The sequence below is a fragment of the Carcharhinus amblyrhynchos genome, chromosome 2, assembly GCF_965287045.1.
Source record: "Carcharhinus amblyrhynchos chromosome 2, sCarAmb.v2.hapA, whole genome shotgun sequence".
NCBI lineage: Eukaryota > Metazoa > Chordata > Chondrichthyes > Carcharhiniformes > Carcharhinidae > Carcharhinus > Carcharhinus amblyrhynchos.
In genome coordinates this window covers 119,914,328-119,936,691 of record NC_137325.1, presented here as the reverse complement: position 1 = coordinate 119,936,691, position 22,364 = coordinate 119,914,328, and the positions used below count along the sequence as shown (strand labels likewise).

The 22,364-nt window shown below is 43.1% G+C and overlaps 1 protein-coding gene across 3 annotated transcripts in view; it reads left to right on the top strand.

Annotated features, from left to right (window-relative positions):
* Positions 1-22,364, top strand: part of arhgap12b (Rho GTPase activating protein 12b) — a 220,588-nt gene that overhangs the window by 122,714 nt on the left and 75,510 nt on the right. The window lies entirely within an intron of this gene.

The following is a 22,364-nucleotide window of genomic DNA, read 5'->3' as shown; positions in this document are numbered from 1 at the left end:
AGCAGTAGAATTTAGTGTTAATGAAAAACTGTAGTGAGAATGAAAGAAGACAGGATCTGCCCTGAAGATGATGTCCAAGACCAAATGTGCTAACAGGACAAAGACCAATCATTTTTCAGATATTGAAAAGCATGCATCAGAATGGATCCTTGAAAAGTGTCATAATGGTTACATCACCGGAAATGCATTTAAGCGTTTCAAATCAAACCCTCAACTCCAGCCAAGGTTTCAGACCAACAGTTAGTTACCATAACAGCTTCATGGAACGAAACTGTGTGGGACAGAAATCCAAGATCTCTGTGAGGCTACCAAATGATCTCAGCCAAAATTATCAATTTCCACCAGTTTATCAGACAGCAGCATAAACATGAGTACCCACTGAATCGTTTGGCAACATGGATGAAGTGCCCATGAATTTTGTGCCCAGCAGCTAAACTTTGAAGTACAGAAGTTTGAAAACCGTTCCAGTGACAGCGACAAGCTTAAGATGTGGTTTATGGTGCTAATAGCCTGCATGGCCGAAGAAACAAATTCAAAGCTTGTGTTAATTTTCAGAAGTAAAACCATTTTAGTACTCCTGTCCTGTGCCTCCACGAGATTTCATTTTTGCCCCCACTCCGCTCCATGATTTCTAACTATCTTATTACTTTGGTTATGTTTCATATTATCTGTTAATCTTCTCTCATTGTTGCCTTTCTTATTTTCTTTGTGTGTCCTTGCACGTGCACACTTTTTCCTGGTTTGTGATTGTATTCTGCCTTTTCTTGTTTTATTGTCGATGCTGAATTTTGCTATGTATTTGTAGATGCTGGCTGGAAATTGGGGTGGGAGGAGAATTGTAAACACACCGTCTTGTTCACACCAAATGTCATAGATGCTGTATCCAAGTTTTGCTAAATATTATCCCAGTGCACTGATTTCACTCTTATGGAAGCATGCAGGCCTATATGGGGGAGCTCTGTAATTCTGTAATGGGATGCTGGCCTTCATAGTGAGGGGGATTGAATATAAAAGTAGGGAGGTCTTGCTGCGGCTATATAGGGCATTGGTGAGGCCACAGCTGGAGTACTGTGTGCAGTTTTGGGCGCCGTACTTACGCAAGGGTATTTTGGCCTTGGAGGGAGTGCAGAGGAGGTTTACTAGGCTGATGCCGGAGTTGAGGGGGTTGAGCTATGAGGAGAGGCTGAATAAACTAGGCTTGTACTCGTTCGAGTTTAGAAGAATGAGGGAAGATCTCATTGAGACATAAAAGATGATGAATGGGATGGATAGGATAGAGGTGGAGAGACTCTTCCCGCTCAGAAAGGACAGTAGGACTAGGGGGCACAGCCTCAAGATAAAAGGGGGGGGCGGTTTAGAACAGAGTTGAGGAAGAACTTCTTCACTCAAAGGGTGGTGAATCTCTGGAATTCTCTGCCCGTTGAAGTGGTGGAGGCTACCTCGCTAAATATTTTTAAGACGCGGGTTGATGGGTTTTTGATAAGAGAGAGGATTAAGGGTTATGGGGAGAGGGCGGGAATGTGGAACTGAGCAGCGACAGATCAGCCATGATCTTATTGAATGGCGGGGCAGGCTCGAAGGGCTATATGGCCTACTCCTGCTCCTATTTCTTATGTTCTTATGTATTCTTTAGAAATATATTTTTAAAACTTGTACAAAATAATGTGGCCACAATTCTCTAAAATGCTTCAGTAACAACACAAGTTGCATCGTTATGACTCAAATGCAGGTGATTTTATATAAAAGTCATTAAAATAAATGTTTAATGCTCTTCTTTATGAAGCAAAAGCACATTTTTTCTTGTGTTTTATGCCTGTATGTTATTTATGGTGACGTCATTGAGAATAATACAATTTGTGAATTAATCACATAACAGAAGATATGCAAGGAAGTGAAAGTAGGAAATCTGAGTCACAATGGATTAACGTGGGAAAAGCAGACAATTAAATGAATGTATTTCCTGTGCATACACAATCAGTATTTTACAGAAATGCTGGCTATAGTAATGTTGTCTAAATCTGGAATCAGTGCCGGACGAAATTCCAGTACAAACTGGAATGAGACTTCCTGGAAGAGCGGTCTCACTCCACATCACACACAAGTCCAGTTAGAACATAGAACATAGAACATTACAGCGCAGAACAGGCCCTTCGGCCCACGATGTTGCGCCGACCAGTTACAAAAACAATGACCCACTAGCCTATACCAATCCCTTTTCGTCCATCTTGACTCTTGATTTATCAGACCAATAAACATGCAAAGATCACCTAAATAGTCTTGTGATGTCTTCACACAAATGCAGCCCTTTTACATTTTAATTATAATAATTTATTTATTTTTGTTAATTTTCCTTTTGGTTTATTATTCAAATATGTTACCATTTTTTAAAAACTTTTCTAGTTTTGATGGTAAGATTACTAAACTTTAGTCTAAAATTACAGTTACTAGCTTATTGCTGTGTGTGAAGTACTTAGTCTATAAAAGGTAAAGAATGTTATTAAATATCTGATGCAAGTCTAAAGTTATCAGATCCCAACATGTGATATTCCATTTAGCCTTTTCCAGTTGCTGTTATTTTGAGGACATTCTGGTCTACTTCTTTCAGCCCTTCCAGTATTGCAGTACTGCTTGCAGTAAGGAGATGTGCATAAAGACGCCTGGAATTAGCTGCATATTTGGCTCTGAGTTTCCCGATTGGACATATTCATGTCTGGTCGGTCAGTTGTGGTTAAGCACTCCATTGTTGAACTAGTAGATGTGTAAACGAGAAGGTGTTTCCTGGCTTTCAACACCCTTTTCCTGTGCAATCAGCCTCTATGATTTTTAGAACGTAGTTCAGATTATTGCTGCAGCTCAAAAGCTTGATGACACAATACAAATAGAGAATGTCTTGTTTCTGAGACTCTGTGGACACCAGTTGTTTCTAAGGTGCAAACTAAATTATTAAAGCATAATGAAAGAAGAAAAAAAAAGTGCATTTATATCACTCGTTTCAGCATGTCCAAACTGTTTTAACAGCAATGATGTACTTTTGCAGCACAGTCATTGTTCTGCGTGTTTGTGCACCTCATGCCCCTTGCCAATTGGTTGACACCCAGCTTGCACAACGAAAACTGCCAGGGTACATGGCTTCCACCTTCCCCCACCACATGTGAAATAAATGGTGGGAGCATGATGAGACACTTCAAGGTGTTATTGGCCCAAAGGTGGGTGAACCACTCAAATGCTGCCTTCACCTACCATATAATGGGGGACAGATGGAAAGGCAGTGGACAGACCGCATGTTGTGTTTTACAATCTCCTCTTCACCTAGCTGGCCTTAGACTTGATTATGGCGGTCAATAAAGTTCTGCCCTTTGACAACATTCAGGCTTGGACTGATAAGTACAAAGTCAGATCCTGCCTCAGAAGTGCCAGGTAATGATCATATCCAAGAAGAGGCAATCTAACCCTCTCCTCTTGATGTTCAGTGGCCTTAGCATCACTAAATCCCCACCATCAGCATCCCCGGGAGTTTTGATTGACCACAAAATGGACTGGACCAGCCAAATACATACTGTAACTACAAGAACAGGTCAGAGGCTTGGTGTTCAGCAGTGAGTAACTGACTTTCTGACTCCCAAATTACAAGTCAGGAGTTTGATGAAATATTCTTCAATTGGCCTGGGTGAATGTGGCTTTAACAAGTATCTCGGAGCTTGACGCAATCCAGGACAAAGCAGCGGGCTTGATCAAAGTCCCATTCTCCACCTTCAGGGTTCACTCCCTCTGTCACCAATGCACAATACTGGTAGCGTGTAGTATGACACAATGGCTAGCACTGCTGCATCACAGTGCCAAGGGCCTAGGTTTCATTCTAGCTTTGGGCGATGTGTGTCTGTGTGGAGTTCACACGTTCTTCCCATGTCTGCATGGTTTCCTCCATGTGTTTCTGGTTTCCTTCCACAATCCAGAGATGTGTAGGTTACGTGGAATTGGCCATGCTAAATTGTCCCTTAATGTTGAAAGATGTGTAGGTTATGGGATTGGTGGGGTTACAAGGATAGGGCCTGGAGAAGATGCTCTGTTGGAGAGTTGGTGCAGATTTAGTGGGCCAAATGGTGGCCTCCTGCAGTGTAGGGATGCTATGATTTACAAAATGCACTGCAACAATTCACCAAGGCATATTCAACAGCACCTTCCAAACCCGTGACCTCTACCATCAAGAAGAACTACAACAGACTTGTGGAAAGCCACCATCTGTAAGTACCCCTCCGACATCTCTCACCATGCTAACTTGAAACTATATAGTCACTGTCATTGGGTCAAAGTATCTTGAACTGTCTTCCTACCACAACGACTGTGGTGTCCCAACACTATTTGGACTGAGGCATTTCAAGATGACTAGGTCACCACCTTTCGAGAGCAGTTAAGGATGGGCAAGGCCAGAGAAGCCCACATCCCATGAAATAATTTCTTAAAAGACACCTTTGATTAGGAACAAAGAACAACACAGCACAGGAAACAGGCCCTTCGGCCCAACGAGTCCACGCTGCCATTTTAACATTGAGTGCCCTCCTCTACCCATGACCTTTGTCTACACCTATTGGGGAAGATTGAGGGAAGACTAATTTAGGGACAATTTGTTACACCAATCAGCCTAAGAGCATGTTTTTTGGGATGTGGGAGGAAACCGGAGTACCTGGAGAAAACCCATGCAATCACGGGGAGAGCGTGCAAACTCCCACAGACACCGGCCCAAATCCATTGTGCACAACAAACAATGATAGTCACTGAGCTGTCACTTGCATTGAGATTGAAGGAATTTCTTTTGTTGGAAAGCAAAAATAAGAGTTTGTGTCCTAATGTTGGCACTGCAATGCAGATTTTTTTAAAAGTTTTCATTGTTAACAGCTGTTTGCTCTTTTAGTTAAAATTCTTAAGAACATAAGAAATGGGAGCAAAAGTAGGCCATCTAGCCCTTCGAGCCTGCCCCGCCATTCAATAAGATCATGGCTGATCTGTCGCTACTCAGTTCCACTTTGCCGCCCTCTCCCCATAACCCTTAATCCCCTCTCTTATCAAAAACCCATCAACCCACGTCTTAAAAATATTTAGCGAGGCAGCCTCCACCACTTCAACGGGCAGAGAATTCCAGAGATTCACCACCCTTTGAGTGAAGAAGTTCCTCCTCAACTCCGTTCTAAACCGCCCCCCTTTTATCTTGAGGCTGTGCCCCCTAGTCCTACTGTCTTTTTTGAGCGGGAAGAGTCTCTCCACCTCTATCCTATCCATCCCATTCATCATCTTATACGTCTCAATGAGATCTCCCCTCATTCTTCTAAACTCTAACGAGTACAAGCCCAGTTTATTCAGCCTCTCCTCATAGCTCAACCCCCTCAACTCCGGCATCAGCCTAGTAAACCTCCTCTGCATTCCCTCCAAGGCCAAAATATCTTGGCGCAGGTGCGGTGCCCAAAATTGCACACAGTACTCCAGCTGCAGCCTCACCAATGCCCTATACAGCTGCAGCAAGACCTCCCTACTTTTATATTCAATCCCCCTCGCTATGAAGGCCAGCATCCCATTCGCCTTCCTGACCTCCTGACCACCTGCTGCACCTGCAAGCTGGGTTTTTGCGACTCATGCACAAGGATCCCGAGGTCCCTCTGCACCGTCGCCTGCTGCAGTTTTTCGCCCCGTAAGTAATAGTCCTTCCTACCATTCTTCCTACCAAAGTGGACCACCTCACACTTGCCAACATTAAATTCCATTTGCCATTTCCTGGCCCATTCGCCCAGCCTATCTAGATCCTTCTGCAGACTCTCCACACCCTCCGCACAATTTGCCGTTCCCCCAGTCTTGGTGTCATCAGTAAATTTCGACACCCTACACTTGGTTCCCTCCTCCAGATCATCTATATAAATGGTAAATAGCTGAGGCCCCAGCACCGACCCCTGGGGCACTCCACTAGTCACCATCCGCCAATCCGAATAGCACCCATTGACCCCCACTCTCTGCCTCCTATTTGACAACCAATCCTCTGTCCACGCTAACACCCTACCCCCAACTTCTTGTCCCTCGACCTTCTGCATTAACCTCTTGTGAGGTAGTTTGTCAAACGCATTCTGAAAATCTAGAAAGACCACATCCACCGGCTCTCCTCTATCCACCGTCCTAGACACATCCTCATAGAACTCCAGTAAATTTGTCAGACACGACTTCCCTTTAATGAAACCGTGCTGCGTCTGCTCTATCAAGCAATTCCCTTCAAGATGCCTCGCAATTTCCTCCTTAATGACAGATTCTAACATTTTACCTACCACAGACGTTAAACTAACCGGCCTATAATTCCCCGCTTTTTGCCTGGCACCCTTCTTAAACAACGGCGTAACATTAGCCGTTTTCCAATCATCCGGCACTTCCCCGGAATCCAGCGACGTCTGGAAAAGAACCACCAAAGCATCCACTATCACCTCCGCCATTTCTTTCAGAACCCTCAGATGCATTCCATCCGGTCCTGGGGACTTGTCCACAATCAGCCCCTCCAGTCTGTCGAGCACCGCCTCTCTAGTAACAGTAATGTCATTAAGACCCTCCAGTCCTACTACCTTTCCATCGCTAACACCCGGCAAATTATTCACGTCCTCCTCTGTGAAGACAGAAACAAAAAAGTTATTCAATACCTTAGCCATATCCCCATCCCCTACCACTAGGTCCCCTTTCTCATCCTCTAAAGGACCAACATTCACCCTAGCCAGCCTCGTCCTTTTTATATATTTATAAAAACTCTTGCTATCCTTTTTTATGTTAAGCGCTAGCCCAGCTTCATAGTTTCTCCTACCCTTCTTTATCAACTTCTTTGTCAATCTTTGTTGACATTTAAACCTCTCCCAATCCTCTTCTCGCCCACTACTCTTAGCTATTCTAAATTCCTCCGCTTTTAGTTTAACACTTTCCTTCACCTCCTTCGTTATCCACGGCTTATTACCTCTCCTCCTACTATCCTTTTTGACCATCGGAATAAATTTCCATTGAGCACCAAGAAAGATCTCCTTAAAGATCCTCCACTGCTCCTCAGCAGACCCTCCCTCCAACGCGCTCCCCCAGTCCACATTCGCCAATTCTTCTCTCATCCTACCGTACTCCCCTCTATTCAAACAGAGGACGCGTGTCCGGGAACCCACTTTCTCCTCCTCCATCTGCACCAGAAACTCCACCATACAATGATCACTCTCCCCAAGAGGATCCTTCACCACAAGGTCCCTAATTCTACCCGCCTCATTACATAGCACCAGATCCAAGATAGCTCGCTCCCTCGTCGGCTCCAACACACACTGTTCGAGGAAACTATCCCGGCAGCATTCCAAGAACTCTTCCTCGAGCCCCCCGCATCCAACATGGGTCGACCAATCAATATGCAGATTGAAATCCCCCATAACTACGGCCGTCCCATTCCTGCACGCCGCACTTATTTGCACGTTAACAGCCCGCCCCACCTCCAGATCATTATTCGGGGGCCTATAGACGACACCCACCAGCATCTTCCTCCCTTTGCTGTTCCGAATCTCCACCCACAACGATTCCACGTTCTGCTCCTTGGCTCCAGTATCATCCCTTGCTACCACCCTGATGCTATCCTTAATCAGCAGAGCTACGCCCCCCCCTTTTCCCTCCTGCCTATCCTTCCTAAACACTTGATAGCCCTGTACATTCAGCTCCCAGTCCCTGTCACCCTGCAGCCACGTCTCTGTAATGGCCACCAGATCGTATCCATTTGTGTCGATCTGCGCCACCAGCTCATCCACTTTATTCCGAATGCTTCGTGCATTCAGATAAAGCGCTTTCATCCCAGCCTTCACCTGGACCCTATTTGCCGTTAAAGTTAAATGTAATTTCAACCCAGACAATTATCTTGCTGTGGGAAAAGTAATGAAATTTAGGTTTGTGCACTAGTGCCACCCAGTGGCATAAAAATGGCTCCTCTTCGTATTGCGAACAAATAGTTCAAGGAAAACCTCAACTGTTATTGTTCCTCGAGCAATTAACTATTGTTCTAAAACCATCTACCCACTTCATGTTCGGGAAAAACAAATCATCCTTCCCTATTTGCTCAATATTTAATTGAAATGTTAAGATGTATTTTATCTCATGCAAATAACTGTTTTTAATTTATTATTGTCACCTGTATACGTAGCTATAGCGGCTTACAGCATGGAAACAGGCCCTTCGGCCCAACTTGTCCATGCTGCCCTTTCTAAAAACTCCTAAATTAATCCAAATTGCCTGCATTTGGCCCATATCCCTCTATACCCATCATACCCATGTAACTATCTAAATGCTTTTTAAAAGACAAAGTTGTACCTGCCTCTACTACTACCTGTGGCAGCTTATTCCAGACACTTACACCCTTTGTGAAAAAATTGCCCTTCTGGACACTTTTTTATTCTCCCCCCCCCCCTCACTTTAAACCTATGCCCTTTAGTTTTAGACTCCCCTACCTTTGGGAAAAGATATTGACCATCTAGCTGATCTGTGCCCCTTGTTATTTTATAGACCTCTACAAGATCACCTCTCAGCTCCTACACTCCAGAGGAAAATGTCCCAATCTATCCAGCCTCTCCTTATAACTCAATCCATCAAGTCCTGGTAGCATCCTAGTAAATCTTTTCTGTACTCTTTCTAGTTTAATATTATCCTTTCTATAATTGCACACAGTATTCCAAGTGTGGTCATACCAATGCCTTGTACAAGTTCAACAGGACATTCCAAATCCTGTACTCGGTGTTCTGACCAATGAAACCAAGCATGTCAAATGCCTTCTTCACCACTCTGTCCACCTGTGACTTCACTTTCAAGGAGCTATGAACATGTACACCTAAATCTATTTGTTCTGTAATTCTTCCCAATGCCCTATCATTAACTGAGTAAGTCCTGCCCTGGCTCAATCTACCAAAATGCATCTTCTCACATTTGTCTAAATTTGGGGCGGCACGGTAGCACAGTAGTTAACACTGCTGCTTCACAGCTCCAGGGTCCTGGGTTCGATTCCTGGCTTGGGTCACTGTCTGTGTGGAGTTTGCACATTCTCCTCATTTCTGCATGGGTTTCCTCCCACAGTCCAAAGATGTGCGGGTTAGGTTGATTAGCCATGCTAAGAAATTGCCCCTTAGTGTCTAGGGATGCGTAGGTTAGCGAGATTAGTGGGTATAATATGTAGGGATATGAGGGTAGGGCCTGGGTGGACCCTACCCTCTGTGTTCGGTGCAGACACGATGGGCTGAAAGGCCTCTTTCTGTACTGTAGGATTCTGCGATTTGAAATTAAACTCCATCTGCTGTCCGTCAGCCCACTGGCCCAATGGATCAAGATCCAGTTGCAATTGGAGATAACTTTCTTCACTGTCCACTCTGCCACCAGTCTTAGTGTCATCTGCAAACTTACTAACCATGCCTCCTATATTCTCATCCAAATCATTACTCTAAATGACAGGTAACAGTGGAGCCAGCACTGATCCCTGAGGCACACCACTGATCACAGGCCTCCAGTTTGAAAAACAATTCCCTCAAACCACCAGTGAAAAGTATTGTTTCTTACACGCTATACAAAGCATACCGTTCGTAGAGAAGGAAATGAGAGAATGCAGAATGTAGTGTTAGAGTCATAGCTAGGGCGTGAAGAAAGATAAAAATGCGTGGCAGGTCTATTCAAAAGTCTGATGGCAGCAGGGAAGAAACTGAGTTGATTGGTATGTGACCTTAGACTTTTGTATCTTTTTCCCTGTCAGTGAAAGCGGAAGAGAGAATGTCCGTGGTGCATGGGAGTTTTTAATTATGCTGGCTGTTTCGCCGAGGCAGTGAGAAGTGTATACAGAGTCAGTGGATGCGAGACTGGTTTGCGTGATGGATTGGGCTACATTCATGACCTTCTGTAGCTCCTTGCGGTCTTGGGCAAAGCAAGAGCCATACCAAGTTGTGATACAGCCAGAAAAATTGCTTTCTTTGGTGCGTCTATAAAAGTTGTAGCTGACATGCCAAATTTTCTTAGTCTTCTGAGAAAGTAGAGGCATTGGTGGGCTTTCTTAACTTTTTGTAATGTAGAAACAGAAGAAGATGATGCTGTCCCTCAAACCTTTACACTGTTGTTAGATGGCTGATTAATCTGTGCTTCGTCTGCATGCCCCTTCGCTTTGAGATAAAGTTCTGACGACCTAATATGTTTCTGTAGAACACCACTTGTTTCATTCCACGAATCAGAGGATGTTATCTCTATCCTTACTCTGTCTTCTACCTCTTGACCAGTTATTAACCCATGCTGCAAAGATACTTACTCATTTGGACTTGTTTTGTATCATACCAAATACTTGTTTGAATACTTCCCACCATTTGTCTATAGGTTTATCCATTAAGCTATCACCTGATTAATGAAAATCATGTTGCACTTGTACGCATTGTACAATTTTGATAGGATAAGCAAAATCTGTATATTTTTAAATAATTTTATAACTCAAAAAAACTCTTTTTACACTAATGTCCAAAAAATTCTGTTTTAATCATAAAAGACAATGGGCAGGATTCTCCGGCCATTCACTTCATCCCACTGCAGTGAATGGAGATTTGACTGAGTGCCAAATTCTCTCTCCCCTCTGGCAGGGTGTGAACAACCAGAGAATTCCAGCCCATGTTTTGTATTCTTGAAATTTTGATAACTGATTTGCAGAAATATTGTGTATTAGACCATCGATGTGTTGGAGGATGGAACAACGGGAATTGGGTTCAGTCTGTCACAGAGTTGAGTTTTTCTTGCATCATTGTTCTTGTGTACAAGAGAGTGACTGCAGAGCCACAGTTGCATATCTTTATAATTAATTCAGAGCATTTACATAATATGCCAAACATGTCCATGACACTACAACTATAGTTTTGTAGGATACAAGATGACTGGCAGAGTTAAATGTGGATAAATTATTTCACAGGCAGGTATAAACCTTTGAGAATTAAACATGCAATTGAATGGATAAGTAAATTTGAATCTTATTATGTGATTATTGTATTTGACATTAAGGCAGGTGTTTATCAAGAATTGTAAGCTTCTGAAATTAGAAAACTAAAATATCATTTGAAAATGTAGATTTGAAAGCCAAGCTAATCTTTCAAGATATTTAGGATATAAGATAATTGAAATGCAGCTACCTCACTTTTTGTCATCATTTTTATCCGTGCAGAATTTTTAACATTGAAGGTATAGACATCAATATATGGAATCACTGCACAGTACAATGATTGTACTATGAGTAACACAGGCTATATTTTCTCTCTTGTTCTATTGCAAAAGTACATTATGTAAAGTTCAGTTTTGATATCAGAGTGCAGTACAGTTCTGTTTTATTCAATATAGTTACTGGTTATGTTTAAAATATCCATTTCATGTCAAACCACTGAAGTATACAGCCCAGGGTTTTCCACCGTTTCCAGCCCTTTGCTGTGGGAGGGCCTTACTGTGGCCTTTTCCCGTTGAGTTTGAGTTGTCCCAAATTTTAGTGCATTCCTGGTTTGAAAAACGCCAATCGTTATAATTCCTTTTCTGTTCAACTCCGTGTCCATTCTTCTATATCCTTTTATATCCTAAAAACATGGTGACCAAACCAGTGCATGGTAATTTGTGTGGTCTCACCACCGTTCTTTCTGCAACGGGGTCCAGAATTGCACCAGTACTCCCCATTAATTCAAGTTGATAATTTCCTTGCTTTTCTACATAATCCCCTGTGCATAAATGTTAGAATCTCATTCATCAGATTTGTGGCCTTTTCTAACCTGACCTGCAGTCTTCAAAGAATTATGTACGTACACAAGTGTTCAGTCTTAAAAGTTCAGCTTTTTTCGTTATTCTTTTCCACTGCCGCCTCCTCAAATAACCTACTTTTATGCTTTGGACTTGATTTATTTTACAAAACCCTAACAATATTTACTTTAAAATGCATGCCCTGGGCAGTACAGTGCAGCATTTTATTGTTGGAGAATGTAAGATTAATAATACAATATAGGAATCAAAGACCCAACAGTGAGCGAACTGTCAAGTTATTTGGCAGAATGTGTCATCACCAGAACTTTAAAACAAGCACCAAGGTCTAGCTTGGATGGTGGTGAGAAAGGCCCTCCTTGTCATATCATTCCTTCATGCCAAAAGTCTCTCTTTCTCCACATACTGCCCCCCAAGGTCGCTGTGGTGGGGAGGAGACCATCCCCTACCGCCACCTGGAATCCGCCTCTGCAAAGTGTTAAGTAAATTTTTGTCTTCATCCCATGCAGCTCTGTAACTCAATAGGCTTTTCCAGGAAAACAGATTGAAATAAAGATCACCTGCTGCTGGAGAACTATTAACTCAGTGAAAGGTGCTGTTTGGTTTGCCCTAAACTTGTCTTCCAGTGCATAGTGTTGCAGACTGGCACACTCCACGGCTCAGAACCATATACTCAGGATTACAGTAAAACTTGATGCAGTTGCTAGAAAGGCTCCAGAGGAAAGGCCACGGCCTCTGCTATAGTACACCAAGGTACTGGAACCCATATAAAACCCCTCCAATTATATGTATAAGTGAACGTTTGACGTAAGATATTAATGCACTTGTAGGTATGACTTCTATTTGTACATTTAGTTAGGAATTTGGTGCTGAATTAAAAGAATTACAATAAGCATCTTTCTATTTGAATTTATGTACTAATATCTTTAATGGGTATGAACATGCGCAAGTGGAATTATCTGTAGTATGGTTTTCGCAGGTTCAGTCTTGCCACAAAGGAGCTGTGTAACTAACTGCCTGCAGCTCTGAGTCCATGCTGTACTTTTTTTTATATAGAACATAGAACACTACAGCACAAACAGGCTCTTTGGCCCACAAGTTGTGCCGATCATACCCATTGCTACCAGGCCATAGAACTATCTGTAACTCCCAATCCCATTAAATCCCAGGTACTCATCCAGAAGTCTTTTAAAAGACCTCAGCGAGTTCGCCTCTACCATCACCGACGGCAGCCGATTCCACTCACTCACCACCCTCTGAGTGAAAAACTTATCCCTAACATCTCCTCTGTACTTGCTTCCCAGCACCTTAAACCTGTGTCCTCTTGTAGCGACTGTTTCAGCCCTGGGAAATAGCCTCCGAGAATCCACCCTATCTATTCCTCTCAACATTTTATAAACCTCTATCAGGTCGCCTCTCAACTTTTGCCTCTCCAGGGAGAAGAGACCTGGCTCCCTCAACCCATCTTCATAAGGCATGCCTCCCAATCCAGGCAACATGCTTGTAAATCTCCTGCGCACCCTCTCAATAGCTTCCACATCCTTCCTGTAGTGAGGCGACCAGAACTGCGCACAGTACTCCAAGTGGGGTCTGACAAGGGTCTTATAAAGTTGCAGCATTACCTCCCGACTCCTAAACTCAGTCCCTCGATTAACGAAGGCCAGCGCACCATACGCCTTCTTGACCGCATCCTCCACCTGCGAGGCCGATTTAAGAGTCCTATGGACCCGGACCCCAAGATCCTTCTGCTCCTCAACACTGCTAAGACTCCTACCCCTGATATTGTACTCCTGCATCCCGTTGGTCCTGCCAAAATGGACCACTACACATTTATCCGCGTTGAAGTCCATCTGCCACTTCTCCGCACAGTCTTGCATCCTATCTATGTCACGCTGCACCTTCTGACATCCCTCCAGACTATCCACAACACCACCAACTTTCGTATCATCAGCGAACTTATTAACCTATCCCTCCACTTCCTCATCCAGGTCATTTATGAAAATGACAAACACCAAGGGTCCCAGAACAGATCCCTGGGACACTCCACTGGTGACCGACCTCCATGCAGAAAAAGACCCATCCACAACCACTCTCTGCCTTCTGCAGGCAAGCCAGTTCTGGATCCACAAGGCCAAAGCCCCTTCGATCCCATGCCCTCTCACCTTCTCAAGAAGTCTTGCATGGGGGACCTTATCAAACGCCTTGCTGAAGTCCATGTAAACCACGTCCACTGCTCTTCCTTCGTCCATGTATTCAGTTGCATTTTCAAAGAACTCAACTAGGCTCGTAAAGCACGACCTGCCCTTGGCAAAGCCGTGCTGTTTATTTCTGATTGTTCTAAACTTCTCTAAATGCTCATAAATCCTGTCCCTCAGAATACTCTCCATCAACTTACCAACCACTGAAGTCAGACTCACCAGTCGGTAATTTCCAGGGCTATCCCTGTGCCCTTTCTTGAAAATAGGAACCACTTCTTTATAAGTGAAGAAGATTGAATAACACAATGTGTTTGACTACCTTTTTTTGTGACCAAGTAAGCAATCTTTTTCCCAACGAGGAGAAAACTGGAAAATAAATATTCAATGTTCAACTTGGTGCTATGAAGATTTGCACAGTGAGTAGATAATTTGCAATATGAATGGTGGTCAGTGACTCTGATCAGTGGATTCATAAGTTTACTAATTAGAAACAAGTTAGCAGCACCATGACTGTTTGGAACTACCAGTGAATTTGTTGAAGAGAAAGGGGGCTGGATTCAATTTGTGGGAAGGTTGGAAAACTTTTTTTTCAAATGGAATTGCAGCTAATGCTAAAAAGTGCTCAATTCTCCTGAGTGTGTATGGTGCAAAGGCTTAGAAACTACTGAGGGATGTAGCAACACCACAGAAACTGGGATATTTCATTTGTGGATTTGGTTCCATTCATTCAGAATACCACAATCCTCAGCCTTCAGTGATTGTCCAGTTCTTCAAGTTCCGTAGCCATTTTCTGAACACAGGACAATCTGTGACTAGCCCTGTTGCTGACTTAAGGTAACTCTCAGAATATGAGAGTTTGGAGTAGCATTGGTGGACATGCTCTGGGACAGACTAGTCTGTGACAGTAATGAGTACCACATTCAGTGTCACTTGTTTGGAGAAGCCACCCTGACCTTCAAGAAGGCATTAGAAATTTCTAAGGGTATAGAGATGGCTGCCAGCAATGCAAAAGATATTCAAAAGGCCGTTGGTGGTGCACAGGCAGGTACAATGCATCGTGTGAAGACTGAAGCTGCAAGCAATAAGGTGAAAGCCGTAGAATGTTTCAGGTATGAAAGAACACTATGCAAATCATTGCAAATTTATGGATGCTGTTTGCCACCATTGCAATAAAGATGGCCAAAGAAATGGAATTGCAGAAGTGCCAAGATCAGGTTAAAGGCTGAACGGGAAATTCAGATTCAGAAAGCCTTTGTCAGTGACACGTTGCCTGAAAAGCTCAGGGCAGGCAGAGAAGCACTGTTAAATGTGAGTGATGAGCATGTGGAGCCTATCTATTCTACAGTAGAGATCGATAGAAAACAAATCAAGATGGTGGTGGACACACAAGCCCCCGCTTCAATAATTAACAGAGTCCTACAGGAAGACTTGGAGCTCTAAGTAGGTACCAGCCTTTACTCGGACAAGGATCCAACTTTGAATATATACCGGAGAGGCTATATCACTGCTTGAGGTGTTAGAGTTGGACATTACCTACAACAGTCAAGAAGCAAGAGCAGGGCTCCTGGTGGTTAAAAAGAAACTGGACTCGTTTACTCGACTGGTTCAATTAAAATTTTTTTTGGATCGGGGCAACATGGTGTTATTGGGGCGGCACAGTGGTTAGCACTGCTGCCTCACAGTACCAGGGTCCTGGGTCCGATTCCTGGCATGGGTCTCTATCTTTGTGGAGTCTGTGCATGTTCTCCCAGTGTCTGGATGGGTTTCTTCCAGGTGCTTCAGTTTCCTCCCACAGTCTGAAAGACGTGCTGGTTAGGTGCTTTGACCTAAGCAGGCGCCAGAGTGTGGTGACTAGCGGAATTTCATAGTAACTTTATTGCTGTGTTAATGTAAGCCTACTTGTGAGTAATACATGAGGTTTAAATTTTAAAAGAAAGGTTAAACGCACAGAGGTAACAGAGTATAATTCAGAAACATCCTGACGTTTTCAAGATTAACTGGGTACTTTGCATGGTAGTACAGTTATTTGTAAATTCTCTGGCTTCTCAAAGCATTTTCAGGGCCAGGACAGTGTTCTATGTCATGAAAAGCAGTGTGGTAAAGGAATTGGAATGGCTGCAGAGGCTTGGAATCATTGAGCCCATTTGGTTCTCACATCTGGGAGTTCCATTTATTTCTGTTTCTAAAAGTGATGGTACTGTGCACGTATGTGGGAATTACAGTACGGCATGGTAGCACAGTGGTTAGCACTGCTGCTTCACAGCTCCAGGGACCTGGATTCGATTCCCAGCTTGGATCACTCTGTGTGGAGTTTGCATGTTCTCCTCATGTCTGTGTGGGTTTCCTCCGGGTACTCCGGTTTCCTCCCACAGTCCAAAGATGTGCGGGTTAGCTTGATTGGCATTACTAAGAAATTGCCCCTTAGTGTCTAGGGATGCGTAGGTTAGAGAGATTAGTGGGTATAATATGTAGGGATATGGGGGTAGGGCCTGGGTGGGATTGTGGTTGGTGCAGGCTTGAAGGGCTGAAGGACCTCTTTCTGCACTGTAGGGTTCTATGATTCTATGAATTACAAATTTGCCATTAATCAGACCTCTAAACTGGATGTCTATCTATTGTCAAGGGTAGAAGATCTGTTTCCCCCATTGCAGGAGCAAGACATTCTCTAAACTTGACATGAGCCATGCCTACTAACAGCTTTTGTTAGAGGAGGACTCGAAACGTGTCACAATCAACACTAATGGTTTGTTCAAATGCAGTCGTCTGGTTTTGAGAGTGTCCTCTAGTCTGGTGATTTTCCAGAAGACGATGGATAATCAGTTGCAGGGGAATCCTAATGTAGCAGTTTACTTGAAAACTGAGATGGGGCACCTCAACAACCTAGATCAAGTGTTAAGAAGATTTTTAGAGGCAGAACCATGCCTGAAGCATAGCAAGTGCTTCTTCCAGGCACAGAGTTTGGAATATTTGTGTCACAAAATCACAATGCAGTGTCTGTCCTCAGTGGAAGGCGAAGTCAGAGCTGTCAATGTGTGGAATTCATTACCACAGGAGGTAATTGGTGACAGAACATTGAATGTATTCAAGAGGCAGCTAGATATAGCACTTGGGGCGAATGGGATCCAAGATTATGGGGAAAAAGCAGGATCAGATTAGGCTATTAAGTTGGATGATCAGTTGTGGTTGTGATGAATGGCAGAACAGGCTCGAAGGGCCAAATGACTTCCTACTGCTATCTTCTATGCTTCTACATATGTTTCCATCAAGGAAGTTCCAAACCCCAGAAGTGCGTTTGTGTTCAGGTCATTACTGCAGGAAGTTTCTGCCAGGCCTTTAAGTAGTGTTGGTGCCACTGTATCTACTGCACGCAGAAACAAAATGGAAGTGAGGGCTTACATAAAAAGTTTCAAAGACATGCAAGTGCTGTTAGAATTAGCTAACCTGTTGGTTCACTTTGATCAAGACAAAGAACTCTTGACATGCAATCCCCCACCCTACTGTGTTGGGGCAGTACTCTGGCATTTGATGGAGGGCTGGTCAAAAAACACATTGGTTTTACATCATGTACGCTGACAACGGTTGAGAAGGGATATTTGCAGTTAACCAGGAAAAGTCTAGCCGTCGTTTTTGCTGTGAAAGATTTAATTAGTCGAAGAAATTCCTGATGCAGGGTTGGCCGAAGGTTGGAGAGAATGATGAATTGAGACCACATGCAAAGTGAAAAGATGAGCTGAGTGTGTAGAATGGTTGTAATCTCGGAGTCCAGAATAGTCATCCCACCCTCTGGTCTTTCACAAGTCTTGAATGAATTTCATGAAGGTCACCTAGGTGCCTCCCAAATGAAAAGTTTAGCCAGATAATATATTTAAGGTGGATCAGAACTTGGTGAAATCCTGTTCTGCATGTCAGAACAATCAGAGGATGGCAACACCAGCACCATTACATCCATGGGAGTGGTCTGCTCATCTGTGGTCTAGGCTTCTTGTGGACTTTGCAGGACTGTTCATGGGTCATACGTTTCTAGTCATCATGGGTGCACATCCTTAGTGGGTAGAAGTACACGTCATAAGCAACATTGCAGCTCCCATTACAAAAAAGAAGCTATGCCAGGCTTTTTGCTCCTCATGGTTTACGGGGTTCTCATGTTTCTGATAACGGTAAAATATTTACAAAGAAAAGCCAGGTAGCTGCCTTAATGACTATCATTCGATGGTTCTGACATCAATCATTATGAAGTGCTTCGAAAGGTTAGTCATGACATGAATCCATTCCAGCTTCCCAGATTACCTGGATCCACTACAGTTTGCCTACCGCTGCAACAAGTCCACAGCAGATGCTATCTCCCTGGCCCTGCACTCAGTCCTGGAACACCTGGATAACAAAGACACCTATGTCAGACTCCTATTTATCAACTACAGCTCAGCCTTCCACACCATTTTTCCTATGAATGTACCCTCCACACCAGTGCCCCACAGTCCTCAGCCCCTTATTATGCTCTTTATACACCAATGATTGTGTGGCCAAATTCCCTCCAAATCGATTTTCAAGTTTGTTGATGACACTGTAGTGGATCGGATTTCAAACAATGCCAAGATGGAGTACAGGAAAAAGATAGAGAATCTGGTGAACTGCTGTAACGACCATCTCTCCCTCCAATGTCAACAAAAGGAAGGAAGTAATCATCGACTTCAGGAAACATAGTGGAGGATATGTCCCTGTCTATGTCAATGGAGATAAAGTTGCAATGGTCAAGAGCTTCAAGGCTTTAGGTGTCCAGATCATCATCAATCTGTCCTGGTCCCTCCATGTAGACACTACAGTTAAACCCGGTCAATGCCTCTACTTTCTCAGAAAACTAAGGAAATTTGGCATACCCATTATGACTCTCACCAACTTTTACAGATGCATCATAGAAAGCATTCATTCTGGTTGTGTCAGAGCTTGGCCAGGCTCCTGCTCTGACCAAGACTGCAACAAACTACAGAGGGTCATGAATGAAGCCCAGTCAATTGCACAAACCAGTCTCCCATGCATTGACACTCGGAAAAGCATAATTAAGGATCCCACGCACCCTGGGCATTCTCTCTTCCACCTTCTCTAGGGAAAAAGATACAAAACTCTAAGGACACATACCAACCAACTCAAGAACACCACCTTTCTTGCTGCCATCAGACTTTTGAATGGACCTAACTTGTGTTAAGTTGACCTGTTACTACACCCTAGCTATGACTATAACACCACATTCTGCACCCTCTTCTCTCCTTCTCTATAATCGGTATGTTTTGTTTGTATACCTTGTAAGAAGCAGTACTTTCCACTGTATACTAATACATGTGACTATAATTAATCAAATCAAAATAATTTGTTCCAAGAGTTTATGCAAAGGAATGGAATGCATCATGTGCGTATCGTGCCTTTACATCCAACTTTAAAATGTTTAGCGGAGCTAGCTGTTCAGACTCTGAGAAAAGGATTGAGGATAATGGCAGGTGATACCCTGGGAACCAAACTCAGTGCTTGTTCCAAGCCACAAACAACATCGGGACTCTCACCAGTTGAATTACTGGTGGTTAGGAAGTCAGTCTTACTTGGATCTGCTACATCCAGATGCCAAAGCAAGAGTGGGAAAGAGGCAGGAAAAGCAGGAGGAGAGACATTTCAACCTGATGTAAGGCATGTTGGCAGTAACCAGTGTTGGCTGCCTGGAGTTATACTGAACAAAACTGTTCCAGTATCTTTGGTAGTGAAACTGACCAATGGAAGAGTTCTTCAGACTTCAGGGTCACATTCATCTATGACGTGACTCGGAGACAGCAAAATTTCCAGACACACATTAGAAGAAAATGCTGCCATGGACACTTGACAAGAAGTGGTTTCTAATACACAAGGATTTCCAGCGGACCCTACTCCAGTAAAGGGAGGGGCATTCTTGCACCGATGACTGACCATCTCATGTGCCAACAAGTTCAGCTCCATTGAAAGTGGAAGTCATGGGTCAGTGTAGTTGTAAAGCTCCTGAAACACTAATGTATAATTTGAGACCTGAGTTTTATGTTTCTTTCCTTAAAGGGGATTAAAATTAAGAGGGAAGTTTGGCAGCGAGTGATGATGAAGTGTTACAGTAAGCATGTCCTTATTTGAATGTTGATATCTTTAGCAGGCCTAGTCTTAATACAAGGGACCTGTGTAATAAGCTGCCTCCAGTCCTGAGCCTGTTCAGCATAACTCTTAATTCCTTTGCTGTTCAAAAATGTATCTGTCTTTACCTTAACATTCAGTGAGGCACACTCAACTGCTTCACTGGGCAAGGAATTCCATAGATTCACAATCCTTTGTGAAGAAGTTGCTTCTCAACTCAGTCCGAAACCTGCTCTTCCTTATTTTGAGGCCATGCTCCCTAGGTCTAGTTTCGCCTACCAGTGGAAACAACTTTCCTGCAACTGTCTTATCTATTTCTTTCATAATCTTATGTTTCTAAAAGATCTCCCCGCATTCTTCTGAATTCCAATGAGTATAGCCCCAGTCTACTCAGTCTGTCCTCATAAGCCAACCCTCTCAAATCTGGAATCAGTCTAGTGAGTGTCCTCTGTTTCCAGTGCCAGTATATCCTTTCTCAAGTAAGGAGACCAAAACTGTACACAGTAGTCCAGATGTGGTCTCACCAGCACCTTATACAGCTGTAGCATAACCTCGCTGTTTTTAAATTCCATCCCTCTAACAATGAAGGACAAAATTCCATTTGCCGCCTTAATTACCTGCTGCATCTGGAAACCAACTTTTTATGATTCATGCACAAGGACACCCAAGTGCACAGCAGCATGCTGCAATTTTTTACCATTTAAATAATCCATTTTGCTGTCATTCCTATGAAAATGGATGACCTCATATTTTAAATATTGAAGATTGAATATCACAACATATTTGACTACCTTTTTGTGGCAAATTTACCACACTGATCTATTTTGTACTTGATGTAATGTCAAATTTGAACTGTTATGTACTGTGCCTTAACATTACAAGTATAATGAATAAAATAAAGTATACTATTGGGGGGGAAAAAGTTCAGTGATGTTGTTTTGTACATGTTATGTGAACATTGATCGGTGTCCAATTGCCCATATTTGTTGATGAAAATCAGCAGGGATTCAAATGCCCCATGCTTATGTTCCCTTCCCTTTGATTCGTATATTCATTCCCGTTTTTTTGTCAGTTTGAGTCATATGCTTATCACTAACTTCCTGCTCACCAATTCAAGTGCTGCAAAGCTAACTTCCTGCTGTGTAGGCAGAGGAATGCAGGACAGACAGGGAAAGAACCAGATGTGTGTAAATTACCATCTGTTTCACGTGAGTGGAATTCCTCAAGTTGTTTTCAAGTCCTGCATTTGAACTGTTCGTTCGAATTTTCTTGGAAAAAACCCATAACTAGAGGCTGTGTGTGAACTGATGTTTCCTTTTAGGAACGGAAGTAAAAAATATACTGTAAAACTGATGATTTGTATGCTGCTTGAAAGCATTTTTTTCCAGCAAGTAGGGAAATGTAACAAGTGTAAGATAAAGTCAGCATTGTCACAGATGACCTTAGCTGCTTTGAAGGGGAGAGCTGACTGTTGACAATTTAACCTGAGGATCACTATACCTCAGGCAAGGGACAAGATTGAGAAGGTGGGGCGTTCATGAAGAATTTCGGTTGGTACGGGATTTGAACCCTTGCGGTTGATGTTGCTCTACATGACAAACCAGCTGTCCAGCCAACTGAGCTTAAACCAACCCCAGTGTGTGCCATACATTTTATTTCTTTTTAAGAAACCTGGTTGAAGGGTCATGAACCATAAAACAAAACACTACAATGTATTTCAACTCATGATCATTGTCTAGTTGTCCACACTTGCCTGTGTACTTAAACATCCCATCTTCCTCAGACGTTCCATTAAAAAAAAGTAGTAATCCATTTTGTAATGTCAATACTACAGTCATTTCCATTTGACTCGTTCAGTGGGACAGATGGAAGCAAGGACTGATGCCAGACTTTCCATTAAAGCTATAAATAAAGGTGCGCCACAATTTGAAAGTTAAATTGTTGCTTGTTATTGAATGTGTATTAATGAGATTTTGGGAGGTCAAGAGAAGGATCATTATACTTCCTCAAACAAAATGAAACATTGGAATCTCTACTCATTGTTTGCATGTCAGCTACTGGGAACACAAGTTTTAAAAAAAAGTTTGTTTATTAGTCACATGTAAGGTTTATATTAACACGACAATGAAGTTCCGGTGAAATTCCCCCGAGTTGCCACACTCAGGCGCCTTTTCGGGTCAACACACCAAATCAGCATGTTCTTCAGACTGAGAGGAAACCCGAACACCCAGAGGAAACCCATGCAGACAC